Below are 14,164 nucleotides of genomic sequence, written 5' to 3'. Positions count from 1 at the left end.
TGTTTGTGAAGAGCTTATAACATAGAAAAATATTTGTTATAAAATTAAAATTAAATGAAAAAGTAGGATACAAAACTATATAAAAAGTAAGATCTCAACTATGTGGGAAAAAAAGGATAAAGGTAATAGCTCAAAATGGTGATAGTGGTTGTATTTAAGTAGTCTATCTATAGTGATTTTTTTCTTCTTTTTTACTTTTCTGTGTCTTCCAAATTTTTCTCTACTGGGGGGATTTTTTTTTTTTTTTTTTTTTTTTTTTTTTTTTGAGACGGAGTCCCACCTGTCTCCCAGGCTGGAATGCAGTGGCAAGATCCCTGCCCACTGCAACCTCTGCCTCTCGGGTTCAAGTGATTCCCCTGCCTCAGCTTCCCGAGTAGCTGGGATTACAGGCACACGCCACCATGCCCAGCTAATTTTTTTTTTTTTTTTCAAGACGGAGTCTCTCTCTGTCGCCCAGGCTAGAGTGCAGTGGTGTGATCACAGCTCACTGCAACCTCCGCCTCCCGGGTTCATGCCATTCTCCTGCCTCAGCCTCCCGAGTATCTGGGACTACAGGCATGCGCCACCATGCCTGGCTAATTTTTGTATTTTTAGTAGAGATGGGGTTTCACCATGTTTTTTTTCTTTTTTTCTTTTTTGCTTTTTTTTTTTTTTTTGAGACGGAGTCTCGCTCTGTCGCCCAGCCCAGGCTGGAGTGCAGTGGCGCGATCTCGGCTCACTGCAAGCTCCGCCTCCCGGGTTCACGCCATTCTCCTGCCTCAGCCTCCCGAGTAGCTGGGACTACAGGCGCCCACAACCGCGCCCGGCTAATTTTTTTATATTTTTAGTAGAGACGGGGTTTCACCGTGGTCTCGATCTCCTGACCTTGTGATCCGCCCGCCTCGGCCTCCCAAAGTGCTGGGATTACAGGCGTGAGCCACCGCGCCCGGCTGGTTTCACCATGTTGTCCAGACTGCTATCGAACTGAACACACACAATTAGCCAGGCAAGGCGGCGCCTGTAATCCCAGCTACTCGGGAGGCTGAGGCAGGAGAATCGCTTGAACCCAGGAGGTGGAGGTTGCAGTGAACCGAGATTGCGCCATTGCACTCCAGTCTGGGTGACAGAGTGAGACTCTTGTCTCAAAAAAAAAAAAAAAAAAAAAAAAAAACTTCAGGCCGGGCACGGTGGCTCATGTCTGTAATCCCAGCACTTTGGGAGGCCGAGGCGGGTGGATCACGAGGTCAGGAGATAGAAACCATCCTGGCTAACATGGTGAAACCCCATCTCTACTAAAAATACAAAAAATAAATTAAAAAAAAATTAGCCGGGCGTGGTGGCGGGCGCCTGTAGTCCCAGCTACCCTGGAGGCTGAGGCAGGAGAATGGCGTTAACCCGGGAGGCGGTGGAGTTTGCAGTGAGTGGAGATCGCGACAGAGCGAGTCTCCGTCTCAAAAAAAAGAAAAAAAAAATCTCCAGTCTCCTCTTCCATCCATTAATTTTCTTTTTTTTCCCTCTCTCTCTCTCTCTTTTTATTTATTTATTTATTTTGAGATGGAGTCTCAATCTGTTGCCCAGGCTGGAGTGCAGTGACAATCTCAGCTAACTGCAACCTCCACCTCCCGGGTTCAAGCAATTCTCCTGCCTCAACCTCCCGAGTAGCTGGTAGCTGGGATTACAGACACGTGCCACCACGCCCAGCTAATTTTTGTATTTTTTTTTTTTGTCCTTTTTTTTTTTTTTTTTTTGAGATGGAGTCTCGCTCTGCCGCCCAGGCTGGAGTGCAGTGGCCGGATCTCAGCTCACTGCAAGCTCCGCCTCCCGGGTTCACGCCATTCTCCTGCCTCAGCCTCCCGAGTAGTTGGGACTACAGGCGCCCGCCACCGCGCCGGGCTAGTTTTTTGTATTTTTTAGTAGAGACGGGGTTTCACCGTGTTAGCCAGGATGGTCTCGATCTCCTGACCTCGTGATCCGCCCGTCTCGGCCTCCCAAAGTGCTGGGATTACAGGCTTGAGCCACCGCGCCCGGCCTAATTTTTGTATTTTTAAAGTAGAGACAGGTTTCCCTATGTTGGCCAGACTGGTCTCAAACTCCTGACCTCAAGTGATCTGCCTGCTGCGGTCTCCCAAAGTGCTGGGATTACAGGAGTGAGCCACCATGCCCAGCCATCCACAGATTTTCACTGTGCTCCTGCGTCAGCCGCTCCAGGTCTTTCAAGTACATTTGGCTGGTCTTCCAGATCGTCACAGAGTGATCTGACAATGTCCAGTCTCATGTAATTCTCAGGCTTAACTAGGCTTCGGAAAACCTGGGGGCATCGCTCTTTCAGGGTATACGCTGGCAGTGTGATGTTGGCAAAAACAGGCTGTCCATCAACATTGGAACATGGCGTAAACAATTCAGTTTGGTCAACCATAAGTTTATCATGTGTCCTTGCATCTCTGAAGAGCCATGGGTGGCTTCGGAAATTGTGGATGCAGAAGTCCCTGCCGGGCAGCAGCTCTTCATAGCAGTTGAGCCACACAGGCAGCACGATGCGTGGGCTGCGGTTGCAAATGACCAGGGAGAGCCCAGGTGAGTTTCTGGAGCGCAGCACAGGCCATGCTGCTCCAGCCGCCATCTCCTCCTCGGCGCCCGACTCTTCCTGGCAGTACTCTTCTGGGCCTGCCTCTTGGGTGCCCGCCTTGGCCTCTAACTCCACCCCGTTCCCCGCTCTCCAGGGCCTTACCTCCGAAGCCTTGACAACTCGGGCCTGCCCATACCAGTTCTTAAAGAAACTACTTCCCTTCACCTGGATTTCAGCAGGCTGCGAGTACATAACCTCCTACCTGGGTGGTAAGCAAGACATCCTAGATCAGACAGACTTACTCCCAGTCTCTCCTACCTAGCCCGTCCCACTGAAGAGCTACCTATAGTGGGAGAGATCCAAATGGAATCCCAATAATACAACTGTGATAGGAAGATCCAAAGAGGAATTTGAGGGTATTCCATGAGATAGCACACCTGAGGGTTCTTTATGTCAATCTAGTATTTATTGGACACTTCATGGCTGGGCGCAGTGGCTCACACCTGTAATCCCAACACTTTGGGAGGACGAGGCAGGTGGATCACCTGAGGTCGGGGTTCAAGACCAGCCTGGCCAACATGGTGAAACCCCATCTCCACTAAAAATACAAAAAAATTAGCCAGGCATGGTGGCGTATGCCTGTAATCCCAGGAACTTGGGAGGTTGAGGCAGGAGAATTGCTTGAACCTGGGAGGCAGAGGTTGCAGTGAGCCAAGATCACACCACTGCACTCCAGCCTAGGTGACAGAGTGAGACCCTATCTTATAAACAAACAAACAAACAAACAATTAGCCAGGCGTGGTGGCAGGTGCCTGTAATCCTAGCTACTAAGGAGGCTGAGGCAGGAGAATTGCTTGAACCCGGGAGTTGGAGGTTGCAGTGAGCTGAGATTGCGCCATTGCACTCCAGCCTAAGCAACAAGAGTGAAACTCCAGCTCAAAAAAAAAACCGCGGTGAAAAAAAAACCGTGTCTCACAAAAGCACTTTGGGCGGCCGAGGCAGGAAGATCACGAGGTCAGGAGATCGAGACCATCCTGGCCAACATGGTGAAACCCCATCTCTACTAAAAATACAAAAATTAGCTGGGTGAGGTGGTGTGTGCCTGTAGTCCCAGATACTCGGGAAGCTGAGGCAGGGGAATCACTTGAACCTGGGAGGTGGAGGTTGCAGTGAGCTGAGACCATGCCATTGCACTCCAGCCTGGGTGACAGATCTATACCCCATCTCGGAAAAACAAATAAACAAAATACAAACAAAAAAATGTAATATTTATTGAACACTTAATTATTCAGGTTCTGGTCCAGGAAGAGTTCACAATTTGATTGTGGAGAAAAGATAGGATATGAGAAAATAGGATATGGGGGCAATACAGGTATTTGTCAAAAGAGGGAGGTGACATCTGGTGGGATGCACGTTTTTTTTCTTTTTTTTAATTTATTGAGACGGAGTCTTGCACTGTTTTCTCAGGCTGGTGTGCAGTGGTGCAATCTCAGCTCACTGCAACCTCTGCCTCCCAGATTCAAGCAATTCTCCTGCCTCAGCCTCCCAAGTAGCTGGGACTACAGGTGCCCACTGCCATGCCCAGCTAAGTTTTGTATTTTTAAAGTAGACATGGGGTTTCACCATGTTAGCCAGGCTGGTCTCGAACTCCTGACCTCAAGTGATCTGCTCGCCTTGGCCTCCCAAAGTGCTGAGATTACAGGCACGAGCCACTGCACCTGGCCTACTTTAATCTTATTTTGACTAATAAATGAACATGGTACAAAATTCAAAAGGTACCAAAGGGCTCAGTGTGGTATCTCATGCCTGTAATCCCAGCACTTTGGGAGGCTGAGGTGGGACGATGTCTTGAGTCCAGGAGTTCAGGACCAGCTTGGGCAACATAGCCTGACCCCATATCTACAAAATAATACAAAAATTAGCTGGGCCTGGTGGTGCATGCCTGTGGTCCCAGCTACTCCGGAGGCTGAAATGAGAGGATCCCTCGATCCTCCTACTGCACCACTGCACTCCAGCCTGGCAAAAAAGTGAGGATAGCAACAGGAGGCAGACAAATCCTAGGCAGACAGGGGCAGGTTCCCAGTGAAACTCCACCTTCAAGCAGAAAACAGTTGAAAGCCAAGCTACAAGTCCTGGATAAATGCATGGGTGGAATTGAGAACCCCTCTTCCCATTTGTTGCACTTTCTTCTGATTGATCCCTACCCTTCACCTATTTTTCGTATACCTACCCTTCCCTAATTGGTTTGTTACACTGTCAAGCCCATCTTTGAATGGTGCCTTTTTTTTTTTTTTTTTTGAGACGGAGTCTCACTCTGTTGCCCAGGCTGGAGTGCAGTGGCGTGATCTTGGCTCACTGCAAGCTCTGCCTCTGGGGTTCAGCCATTCTTCTGCCTCAGCCTCCCGAGTAGCTGGGACTACAGGTGCCCAGCACAACGCCCGGCTAATTATTTGTATTTTTAGTAGTGACCGGGTTTCACCGCGTTAGCCAGGATGGTCTTGATTTCCTGACCTCCTGATTCGCCTGCCTTGGCCTCCCAAAGGGCTAGGATTACAGGCGTGAGCCACCGTGCCTGTTTTAGCCTTTTTTTTAGCCTTTTTTTTTTTTTTTTTTGCATACACTCAAACCAATCAGCACACACACCCCCATTTTGAGCCCATCAAAGCCCCGGACCCAGCCACAATGGGAGAGAAACCACCTAACTTGGGAGACCACTCTCCTTTCCCCTCTCCATTAAGAGTTGTTTCTTTTTTTCTTTTTTTTTTTTTTTTTGAGACGGAGTCTCGCTCTGTCGCCCAGGCTGCAGTGCAGTGGCCGGATCTCAGCTCACTGCAAGCTCCGCCTCCCGGGTTCACGCCATTCTCCTGCCTCAGCCTCCCGAGTAGCTGGGACTACAGGCGCCCGCCACCTCGCCCGGCTAGTTTTTTGTATTTTTTAGTAGAGACGGGGTTTCACCGTGTTAGCCAGGATGGTCTCGATCTCCTGACGTCGTGATCCACCCGTCTCGGCCTCCCAAAGTGCTGGGATTACAGGCTTGAGCCACCGCGCCTGGCCTAAGAGTTGTTTCATCGCTCAATAAAATTCTCTCCGACCCTCTTCATCCTTTGAACTGTCAGCATAACCTCATTCTTCTTGGATGCACGACAAAAACTCGGAAACTGCTGAACATGGGTACAAGCTGAAACACAGGCAGCCTGGGGCATGCCTCAGCCCAGCCAAGGGCTGAGCCAGTGTGCAAGCCAGGCGTGGCCAGGTGGGCCGAGTGGGCAGGGTACCTCCAGCAGCAAGCCGGGGGCGTGAGGCCTGGGTAGGGGGCATCGCTGGCTGCAGAGGTCCCCGGCTGGCAAAGTGTCTGAGAAAATTCCTGCGTCATTGAGATCTTGTCATTAAAAAAAAAGAAAAAAAAATGTACCAAAGGGCATCATTCCTATTCACCAACAAACTGGTCCCTCCCGAGACAACCATCATTACCAGTTTTTTTGTTTGTTTGAAACAGTCTCGCTGTGTTGGCCCGGCTGGAGTGCAGTGGCACAATCTTGGCTCACTGCAACCTCCGCCTCCTGGGCTCAAGCAATTCTCCTGCCTCAGCCTCCCAAGTAGCTGGAATTATAGGCATGTGCCACCAAGTCTGGTTTATTTTTGTATTTTATAGTAGAGATGGGGTTTCACCATGTCGGCCAGGCTGGTGTCTCGAACTCCTGACCTCAGGTAATCCACCCACCTCGGCCTCCCAAAGTGCTGGGATTACAGGTGTGAGCCACCACCCCAGCCCACTACCAGTTTCTTATGTATCCTTCTAAATATATCCTATACTCAAGAATACAAATATACTGAAATCACATACAAATAATACACAGTGGTACCCAGACACTGTTCTTCGTTTTTTTTTTGTTGTTGTTGTTGTTGTTGTTTTTTGAGACGATGTCACACCCAGGCTGGAGTGCAGTGGTGAGATCTTGGCTCACTGCAACCTCTACCTCCTGGGTTCAAGCTGTTCTGCCTCAGTCACCCAAGTAGCTGGGATTACAGGTGTGCACTGCCAAGCCCGGCTAATTTTTGTATTTTTAGTAGAGATGGGGTTTTGCCAGGTTGCCTAAGTTGGTCTTGAATTCCTGAGCTCAAATGATCCACCCACCTCGGCTTCCCAAAGTGCTGGGATCACAGGCATAAGCCACAACACCTGGCCCCAGTTTGCATTTTTAACTCATATATTGAGGAATGTTCTGTATCAGTGCACTTGGGAGTTACCTCATTCTCCTTGCAGGGGTATGTTCCCTGATCTTTTTAATCAGAACCTTGTTGATGTAGTAATATTTTGCTGTGGCAAACAATGCTGGAAAGAATATCCCTATCTGAAATGGACTCAACCAAGGAGAAATACTGAGTTCTCAGCATTTCATATTAATAACCAAATTCAGTAAGATAAGTACCAAGGAGTGGAATCGCCAGCTCAAACTGCCCTTTATATGAGGTTTACCAATTGACACTCAAACCACATGCTTGAGAGCACATTGCAAGTGTTTACCAAATTATGCTTACATTTCCCTTTGAATAAGGTTAAGCATCTCTTCATGTTTGTTTGTTTGTTTGTTTATTTTGAGATGGAGTCTTACTCTGTCACCCAGGCTGGAGTGCAGTGGCATGATCTCGGCCCGCTGCAAGCTCCGCCTCCCGGGTTCACGCCATTCTCCTGTCTCAGCCTCCTAAGTAGCTGGGACTACAGGCGCCTGCCACCACGCCTGGCTTTTTGTATTTTTAGTAGAGACAGGCTTTCACCATGTGAGCCAGAATGGTCTCGATCTCCTGACCTCGTGATGCGTCCACCTCAGCCTCCCAAAGTGCTGGGATTACAGGTGTGAGCCACTGTGCCTGGTGTTTTTCTTTTTTTTTTTTTTGGAGATGGAGTCTTGCTCTGTCGCCCAGGCTGGAATACAGTGGCACGATCTTGGCTCACTGCAACCTCTGCCTCCCGGGTTCCAGCGATTCTCCTGCCTCAGCCTCCTGAGTAGCTGGAACTACAGTTGTGCGCCACCACGTCCGGATAATTTTTTTTTTGTATTTAGTAGAGATGGGGTTTCACCATGTTGGTCAGGCTGGTCTCGAGCTCCTGACCTGTTGATCTTCCCACCTCGGTCTCCCAAAGTGCTGGGATTACAGGCGTGAGCCACCGCGCCCGGCCAGCATCTCTTCACATTTTAGTCAATTTTTGCTTCTCTGGAGCTTTTTAAATCCTTTTTTTTTTTTTTTTTTTTTTTTTTGAGACGGAGTCTCGCTCTGTCGCCCAGGCTAGAGTACAGTGGCCGGATCTCAGCTCACTGCAAGCTCCGCCTCCCGGGTTTACGCCATTCTCCTGCCTCAGCCTCCCGAGTAGCTGGGACTCCAGGTGCCCGCCACCTCGCCCGGCTAGTTTTTTGTATTTTTTTAGTAGAGACGGGGTTTCACCATGTTAGCCAGGATGGTCTTGATCTCCTGACCTCGTGATCCGCCCATCTCGGCCTCCCAAAGTGCTGGGATTACAGGCTTGAGCCACCGCGCCCGGCCTTAAATCCTTTACCTATTTTTCTACAGGCCTTTTCTTTTTTTGAGACGGAGTCTCGCTCTGTCGCCCAGGCTGGAGTGCAGTGGCCGGATCTCAGCTCACTGCAAGCTCCGCCTCCCGGGTTCACGCCATTCTCCTGCCTCAGCTTCCCGAGTAGCTGGGACTACAGGTGCCCACCACCTTGCCCGGCTAGTTTTTTGTATTTTTTAGTAGAGATGGGGTTTCACCGTGTTAGCCAGGATGGTCTCGATCTCCTGACCTCGTGATCCACCCATCTCAGCCTCCCAAAGTGCTGGGATTACAGGCTTGAGCCACCGCGCCCGGCCTACAGGCCTTTTCTTAATTGTCAAGTTCTGAAAGTGTTACGTTGTTGTTGTTAAGACAGGGTCTTGCTGCATCAGGCAGGCTGGAGTGCAGCTGTGCAAACATAGCTCAATTGCAGCCTCAAACTCCTGGGCTGAAGTGATTTCTCCCAACTTAGCCTCCTTAGTAGCTGGGACTATGGGCATACACCATCTTGTCCACCCTAAAAGTTCTTTAAGGAAATTAACATTGTTGCAAATCCTCTCCCCCTTTTGTTTTTGCAGTGCAAACTTTGTATGGAGTTCCTTACCCCCTAACTCTTTTTTTTTTTTTTGATATGAAGTTTCACTCATTGCCCAGGCTAGATAGAGTGCAATGGCATGATCTTGGATCACTGCAACCTCCGCCTCCCAGGTTCAAGTGATTCTCCTGCCTTAGCCTCCTGAGTAGCTGGGATTACAGGCATGCGCCACCACGCCTGGCTAATTTTTTGTATTTTTAGTAGAGACAGGGTTTCTCCATGTTGGTTAGGCTGGTCTCAAACTCCCGACCTCAGGTGATCCACCCGTCTCAGCCTCCCAAAGTCCCCTCACATATTTTAAACCCCACTTTTCTTCTAGTGCTCTTATGGTTATTTATTTTTTTTTTGAGACAGAGTCTTGCTCTGTCGCCCAGGCTGGAGTGCAGTGGCGCGATCTCGACTCACTGCAAGCTCCGCCTCCCGGGTTCACGGCATTTTCCTGCCTCAGCCTCCCGTGTAGCTGGGACTACAGGCGCCCGCCACAACGCCCGGCTAATTTTTTGTATTTTTAGTAGAGATGGGGTTTCACTGTGTTAGCCAGGATGGTCTCGATCTCCTGACCTTGTGATCCGCCCATCTCGGCCTCCCAAAGTGCTGAGATTACAGGCGTGAGCCACTGTGCCCGGCCTGTATTTTCTTATATTTACACCTTTCAGCTGCCGGGAATTAACTTTGTTGTAATTTAGTAGGGATCCAATTTCCTGCCTCCCCCCCTCAACCACAAATAGCTACTCCAGAAATAAACTCTCAAAATGTTCTCAGAAACTCATTTTTCTGGAGAATAAAAGGTATAGTTGGCCTGGCCCTCTGTATCTGCTGGCTCGTCATCCACAGATTCAACTGTGGATTGAAAATATTTGAGGAAAAAAGGCCGGGTGCAGTGACTCACACCTGTAATCCCAGCACTTTGGGAGGCCGAGGTGGGCGGATCAGGAGGTCAAGAGATCGAGACCATCCTGGCCAACATGGTGAAACCCCGTCTCTACTAAAAATACAACTGGGCATGGTGGTGCACGCCTGTAATCCCAGCTACTCGGGAGGCTGAGGCAGGAGAATTGCTTGAACCCGGGAGGCGGAGGTTGTAGTGAGCCGAGATTGTGCCACTGCACTCTAACCTGGCGACGGAGCAAGGCTGTCTCAAAAAAAAAAAAAAAAAGAAAGAAAATATTTGAGGAAAAAATTAAAATACTACAAAGAAAACAGTATAACTATTTACACAGCATTGACAATGCTTTAAGTTACATAAGTAATCTAGAGATGATTAAAATATATGAAAGGAGGGCTGGGTGTGGTGGCTCACGCCTGTAATCCCAGCACTTCGTGAGGCCGAGACGGGTGGATCACCTAAAGTCAGGAGTTCGAGACCACCCTGGCTAACATGGTGAAACCCTGTCTCTACTAAAAATACAAAAATTAGCTGGGTGTGGTGGCAGACGCCTGAAATTCCAGCCACTTGGGAGGCTGAGGCAAGAGAATCACTTGAAACCGGGAAGCAGAGGTTGCAGTAAGCCGAGATAGTGCCACCGCACTCCAGCCTGGGTAACAGAGTAAGACTCCATCTCGAAAGAAAAAAAAAAAAAAAGAAAAAAAAAATTATATGGGAGAATGTACATACGTTATATGCAAATACCATGCCATTTAATGTGTCCTGGCTGTGTGTGGTGGTTCATGCTTGTAATCCCAGCAATTTGGGGGGCTAGGCGGGTGGTTCACTTGAGGTCAAGAGTTTGAGACCAGACTGGCCAACAAGGTGAAACCCCATCTCTATAAAAAATACAAATATTAGCTAGGCATGTAATCCCAGATACTCAGGAGGCTGAGACATGAAAATTGGTTGAACCCAGGAGGTGGAGGTTACAGTGAGCCAAGATTGTGCTGCTGCGCTCCAGGCTGGGTGACAGCAATTCTGTCTCTAATAATAATAAGGAAATGATGATGATGTAAGAGTCTTGAACAGCTGCAGATTTTGGTATAGGGGAGTGTCCTGGAACCAATCCCTCACAGATACTGAGAGATGACTGTACATTTATCTTCTAAGATATCAACTCTAGAATCTGATAAGGGAGAATAAAAACAAGTCTTGGCTGAGTACAGAGGGCTTAAATAGCAGTCAGGAATTCAAACTCCCACAACAACCCCCAAATTACTGCTTTATGGCAGGCGACATAGGACTCGACTAAAATGTAGGAATTTGACAGAGGAAGGATCATTGGCAGAGTCAAGGACATGGGAAACTCACACTCATGGAATCAAATGTTTAGTGAATAGGGTTCATGCAGGGGAGCAGAAGTGGCCTGGGCAGCCTTTCATCACTGTTAAAATTTTTGTTTGGGCTGGGTGTGGTGGCTCACACTTATAATCCCAGCACTCTGGGAGGCCAAGGCAGGCAGATCACCTGAGGTCAGGAGTTCGAGACCAGCCTGACCAACATGGAGAAAACCTTTCCCTACTAAAAATACAAAAATAAAAAATTAGCCAGGCATGGTGGCACATGCCTATAATCCCAGCTACTCGGGAGGCTGAGGCAGGAGAATCACTTGAACCTGGGAGGCAACAAAAGTGAGACAGTCTTACTTTGTCGCCCAGGATGGAATGCAGTGTCACCATCTTGGCTCACTGCAAACTCCACCTCCCCGGTTCAAACGATTCTCTTGCCTCAGCCTTCTGAGGAGCTGGGACTACAGGCCATGCCACCACACCCAGCTAATTTTTTTTTTCGAGACGGAGTCTCACTTTGTTGCCCAGGCTGGAGTGCAGCGGTGAGACCTCAGCTCACTGCAACCTCCACCTCCCAGGTTCAAGTGATTCTCCTGTCTCAACCTCCTGAATAGCTGGGATTACAGGTACCCACCACCAAGCTTGGCTAATTTTTGTATTTTTTGTAGAGATGGGGTTTCACCACGTTGGCTAGGCTTGTCTTGAACTCCTGGCCCCAGGTGATCCACTCGCCTCGGCCTCCCAAAATGCTGGGATTACAGGTGTGAGCCACTGCGCCCAGCCAATTTTTAAATTTTTTATAGACAGGATTTTGCCAGGTTGCCCAGAATGGTCTTGAACTTCTGGAATCAAGTTATCCTTCTGCCTCGGCTTTCCAAAGCGCTGGGATTACAGGCATGAGCTGCCACGTACAGCCTATGCTAAATCTGTACATCGCTAAGTTTTAGACAGCAAAGTGGGGCTTTGAAAGATAAACAGTCCAAAGTGATGTAACATGCCAGAAGGATTTACATAGGTTTAGAAATGGCAAAAACAACTAGAAAATAAATAAAAAGGAAAAAGAAACCAAATATTACAGATGCTTTAAAAAAGAGGTACCAATAGGCTGGGCGCAGTGGCTCATGCCTGTAATCCCAGCACTTTGGGAGGCCAAGGTGGGTGGATCACAAGGTCAGGAGATTGAGACCATCCTGGCTAACACAGTGAAACCCCATCTCTACTAAAAATACAAAAAATTAGCTGGGCGTGGTGGCAGGTGCCTGTAGTCCCAGCTACTTGGGAGGCTGAGGCAGGAGAATGGCGTGAACCTGGGAGGCGGAGCTTGCAGTGAGCTGAGATTGTGCTACTGCACTCCAGCCTGGGTGACAGAGTGAGACTCCATCTCATTAAAAAGAAAAAAAAAAAAAAAAAAAGAGGTACCAATAATAGTAAGGAAGACTATGACACTACCCAAGTGCTTAACTATTAGAGCTGACAACAAAACGAACCTAGACTGACTAAGGAACAAAGGGGAGGAAAGAATCTACAAGATGACTAGCTTTCCCAGGACTTTCATCATTTCTCAGGTGTTATGGACACTATTTCACTATCTTGTTTTACTAATTCATTTAAGAATTAACTCATCGGCCAAGTGGTGTGGCTTACGCCTGTAATCCCAGCACTCTGGAAGGCCAAGGCAGGAGGCCCACGAGGTCAAGAGATGGAGACCATCCTGGCCAACCAACATGGTGAAACCCTGTCTCTACTAAAAATACAACAAAATTAGCTGGGCATAGTGGCACACGCCTGTAGTCCCGGCTATTCGGGAGGCTCAGGCAGGAGAATTGCTTGAACCTGGGAGGCGGAGGCTGCAGTGAGCTGCGATCACCCCACTGCACTCCAGCCCAGGTGACAAAGCAAGACTCTGTCTCAAAAAAAAAAAATAAATAAATAAAAGAATTAACTTATCTCTGAGGAGTTAAAGCTCCAAGAGAATTAAAACACTGCAATCAAAGAGGCAGAGACTTCAGCAAAAGGCAGGTAGGCTTATTTCTGAGCCCCTTGTAAAAGAGTATAGGCAGACGGCTTTGGACTGACCTAAGCAGGAAGCTAAAGCCATAGGCATCTCACAAGCCCCTTTCCATCCCACCTCAGTTCAGTCAGGATAGCCAGCAGTAAAAGCATGGCTTTGTTGGCCGGGCATGGTGGCTCACACCTGTAATCCCAGCACTTTGGGAGGATGAGGTAGATGAATCACCTGAGGTCAGTAGTTCGAGACCAGTCTAACCAACACGGAGAAACCCCATCTCTAAAGCAAGGCCTCTAGAACCACAGTGCCTACATATGAATTCCAGGTCTGTGACCCTTCGACAAGTTACATATCTATGCATTAGATTTCTTCCTCACAAAATGGGGGATAACATTACCTGTCTTAGAGGGCTGTTGTGAGGATCCATTAGTTAACATTCAAAATGACTAGAATACATCTGTTAGATAGTACTTACCTTCATTCTACCAAGTATTCAACTTAATATGACTAGGTCCTATGGTCAGGGAAGAGATAAACAAGGCTAAATGTATGAGTCATAAGGACGGACGTGAGGGTGAAAAGCCCAGTAGCCAAGTGGAACACTGAAGAAATCAAAGGATAATACCACCTAGCCTCTAGCATCCTGGGACCACTACTCAAGATTTTTTTCTCTCCTTGATAAAAACAAATGAAATTTAAATATTTTGTTTCTGCTAGCAGAAAGGCAGAGAGGTCTGACTGTGACAGAATACTGGCATGAGAATAGGCCGGAAAGCCAAAATGAAGACTGGAATCGTAAGGAACATTGGAAGAAGGCAGAGAAAAATAACTCCAGGTAAGGGGAGAATTCTGAAAACTATACGAAAAAAAAAAAAAGATGTTATATGTCCTTTATATGTTATATGTCCTTTATATGTTATATGTTATATACCAGAGCCCTAGGAGGTACTGGGTGTTGCTCTACACACAACCACATATGGGGAACACCCATGCTTTAGACAGGTTGCTCATTCTTTGGGTGGTGAATGCAAAATGGTGCTTCGTAAGCTTTACAGTATTATCCTTTGAACTCCAAAAGGGTCTTTCCAACCAAAATTTACTGAGAAATCTGAAGAATACTCCCTCAAGAAGGCAAAAGAGTCTGAATGCCCTCATTCCAGGTCTCCCTTCCCTCCCCAGTAAGGTTTTCTGCCTCCTCCTATTTGCCAGAAGATAAGAGAGATGGCCCAAGGTTGAAAAACACATAACAAC

General features: G+C 48.0%; 1 pseudogene; it reads right to left on the bottom strand.

The window, feature by feature from the left end:
- VHLL (VHL like) lies at window positions 2,159–2,704 on the bottom strand (annotated as a pseudogene).

This window comes from Macaca mulatta, chromosome 1 (genome assembly GCF_049350105.2).
Source record: "Macaca mulatta isolate MMU2019108-1 chromosome 1, T2T-MMU8v2.0, whole genome shotgun sequence".
Taxonomy (NCBI): domain Eukaryota; kingdom Metazoa; phylum Chordata; class Mammalia; order Primates; family Cercopithecidae; genus Macaca; species Macaca mulatta.
Note: the sequence above shows the minus strand (reverse complement) of the source record. Positions and strands in the feature narration are given on the sequence as shown.